We start from the raw sequence: 3,638 nt of genomic DNA, 5'->3' as shown, positions 1-3,638 counted from the left end.
TTTATCAGCATCCAGTATGAGGTTGGTAAATGTTAATCAGATTTCCAAATGTTAAATGAAAACATGTGTTCGCTCCTGTGGTCAGAGACTCTAAGTGGAAACCTTGAGCACAATTGTATCATTTCTTATAAGATTTTTTTTTTTGCCATCTGAATAATTAAACATCTTATTCTTTAAAAACTAATGGGTCATGATAGAAAATGGGTTTAAAAGCTAAACAATCACAAAAAATATATATATGAGGACCGTTAAGCATATGAAAACAAGTTCAGTCTCATAATTAGAGAACTAAAAATTTCAACGACACAGAGATATTTTTCATCTCTAAAACTAGTTTTAAAATAAAAATTATTACAGTCGTTGTTGAGGCTGAGAGTAATAGGCGCATGCATGCATTTGTAGTGGTAATATAAATTAGAAAACTCTTATGCAGGGACATTTTTCAATTTCCAATAAGTGTACATATGAGCTTAGCTTAAAAAATATGGGACACTTCACAAATTTGCATGTCATTCGCATGCAGGAACCACGCTAATCTTCTCTCTGTCCTTCTAATTTTAGCACATGTGCTGCTTTTACTAAGACAGATACGTTTATCCTCATTATGTGGCACAGGAAACCAGGACTCAAAGAAGTTAAGTAACTTGACCAAAATTATACAGTTATAAAATATCACAATTCTGGGTTTATCTCTGCAGTTGCATCAACCCAATATGGTAAGAATGTTATCTCATACTCATCAGAAGGTCTAATAGGTCGTTACATACAAATTTGATGAACAAAAAAGAAAAAATAATAATTACTCAGTAAATGGCCTTTACTTGATAGCAGCAGTTGAAACGAACAACGTGAAGAGGGGTGGTATTTAAACAGGTTTTGGTTTTTTTATAAAACAATTATCTTGGCCTTTGCAGCAGGTCAATGTCATGAAAAAGAAAGTTGGGGTACAGTTCGCTTAGATTAAAACAAGCAAAACTGCAAAATGTCCTCCCTGATTTTTTTTGGCTTTGAGAAGACCAGCCATAGTAGACATGTTGGGAACAAACTGGGGAACTTGAATATGGGCTGAGTGGAGATAAAAATAAGGAATTATTATTCACTTTTCGTTGTGTGTGATAACAGAAACTGTCCTTTAAAGGAGAATTTTTTTTAATTAAAAAAATAATTTGTTTTAAAGTTCTTTTACTTTGGAGCTACATGCTGAACTATTCAGTGGTAAAATGTCATGATGTCTTTATTTTAAAATGGTTCAGTAAAGCGATTTGTAGATAGAGGGAATGTGGCAAAATATTGACCACTGCAGACTCTAGGTAGAGGGTATATAGGTGTTCTTTGTGGTATTATTCTATTTCTCTGTCTGTTTGAATATCCTCAGAATAAATTACATATGAAAGAAGAGGCCCTTGGGAAGCTCTGATCCAAAGGGAGGGCTCTAGAATTGTTCCACGGGGCTTGGTTCCTGGCCCTGTTCCTTACAAAGACTGGGAGGACTAACACTCACTGAAACCTAGGTTTGGCAAGATGGTCACTGGCTGGAATCTGGCTAAAGGAACCTTAAGAAGAAGGTAGGGTCGTGTGTACGGGCTTGAAAAAATGAACAGCCTGAGAAAAGCTGTTAGAACAGCAATTTTCACCAAAAGGGCAAAAAAGCGTTAGTTGGTGGCAAGTCATTGTGAGAATGAAGTCACACAGCTGTCAGGAAAATGAATTTCAGGTCAGTCTGCATTTCTGGAAGCAGATAATCCAGAACGAGGGGGGGTTGAGAGTCCCTCAGGCACATCGGGCCAGGCACATCTGGAGTTTGAGATTCCACCCTGAGTGCCTTGTTTTGAGTGGCCCTGTGTGGGTCCAGAGAGGGTGGCTGGGTCGTGTCATATTGGCCAAAGAACCTCAGGATCAGAAGTTTAAAAAAGACTAAGAGGAACATGGGTGGTGCCACCAAATATTTCATGGGTTTTGTGCAAGACGGACTAGCCCTGTGTAGGCAGCTTCATAAAAAAGAACCAGGTACACTTGTTACAATAAAATGAAGACTTTTTGTAAAGATGCCAGGGAAGGACTGCCTTTGCTAAATGGAGAGCATTGTGTGCACCGTTCATCGTTCATCGCTCTCCTTTCACGCTAAGAGAACAATGGTAAATTTGAGACAAAGAGAAAGGAAAAACAAGACAAAGTTCTTCAGAAGCTTGAAATGCTACATAAGCTGAAGCAAGGTTTCTATTTGCCGGTACTAGCATTTTGATAGCAAAATTTCCAAGGGCTGGAGATAAAATTTATCTTTGCGCTGGATGCTTGCCTAACGTTTGCCGTTTGCAAGCACTGTGTTGTCCATGTTCACGAAGACAAATAATTACATTGATACTTTATCCAAAGCTAGATAGCCCTGGTCACTTTTCAAAGTTTTTATTTGTTTGCTTGTTCCATCTTGTTTTGTTTTTGAGTCAGTGAAACATTCATGTGGTTTAAAATGCAAAGAATAGGGGCGCCTGGGTGGCTCAGTCAGTTAAGTGTCTGACTCTTGATTTTAGCTCAGGTCGTGATCTCACGGTTCTTGAATTCTAGCCCTGCGTTGGGCTAGACAGTGTGGAGCCTGCTTGGGATTTTCTCTTACTCTCTCTCTCTGACCCTTCCCTGTTCATGCTTTCTCTCTCTCAAAATAAATAACCTGAGAAATGAAATTTAAAAAATAAAAATAAAATTATTTATTCAAAGAATAAAGGAATACTATGAAATATCTCCTCCCTCTGCCAATTTCTGTGCTCCAGCCATACAGTCCCACTCCTCAGAGCCAACTAATGTTAGCCAAAATCTTGTTGTTGCATGCATGCCTTACTCTTTACCTAATTTTCTCAATGTGAGAGTCTAGGAAGCAAGGGTTTCCTGACTCTTTGGCTATGTGACCCATAAGATGCTTTCTGTTACACAGGACCAAGTAGAAGCCAATCCCAAGGGATTTAGGAACAAGTATTCCTTGAAACAGCAAACACCAGCAAATGCCTAACTCCGATACGCTGCAGTTTGCTGGCCAGGAAGTGAAATGCCTCGCCAAAGACTTTGCAAGGGAAAGATAACATCTGTGGGGGTAAATATGGCTATTTCTTCTCTGACCAACTTTTCCGGCAAAGTTATACAATTGCATCTTTGTTCTTGTCCAGAGAGCTGGGCGGCTGGTGCTATGGAGCGCCATATTACATGTCATATACTATTGTTGGTATCACTGGGGATTTATAGTGGAGAGTAACTCATGCTTATTTACATATTGGCCCATCCACATGCTCTTCATTTATGTCTCTCTGTGTTATTTCTCCAATGGAAACAAGTTCCTAATACCTAATACCACTGCCCCCAATTCAGGGAACTCAAGCTCCTATTTTCTCACATTGCTTGGCAACTGGGAATGGACTTTTCTTGTAAATATCTTTCAAATATGCATCTGGGAGGCTCCTGTGGGGATATGCTGTTAGCATGAGATATCATTCTCATCCTCATTAAGTGATACATTTTTCTAGAGAGACAAGAATTACATGTATGAAACAGGGATTGTACTTAGGGCTCTCAGTCTTTAAGAGTGTAAAAGTTTCCTACGATGAAAAAGTTTAAGAACCACTGATATCGACTATTGTTCTCAGTCACCACAC

At 38.9% G+C, this 3,638-nt stretch overlaps 1 non-coding gene across 1 annotated transcript; it reads right to left on the bottom strand.

The window, feature by feature from the left end:
• Positions 1 to 478: 478 nt before the first annotated feature.
• Positions 479 to 585, bottom strand: LOC115505796. The gene has a single exon (XR_003966150.1). It is a non-coding gene; the product is annotated as a U6 spliceosomal RNA (small nuclear RNA).
• Between the last annotated feature and the right edge of the window lie 3,053 nt (positions 586 to 3,638).

The sequence above is a fragment of the Lynx canadensis genome, chromosome F1 (assembly GCF_007474595.2).
Source record: "Lynx canadensis isolate LIC74 chromosome F1, mLynCan4.pri.v2, whole genome shotgun sequence".
In the NCBI taxonomy this organism is placed as follows: Eukaryota; Metazoa; Chordata; class Mammalia; order Carnivora; family Felidae; genus Lynx; species Lynx canadensis.
This window is presented reverse-complemented; position numbering and strand designations above follow the sequence as displayed.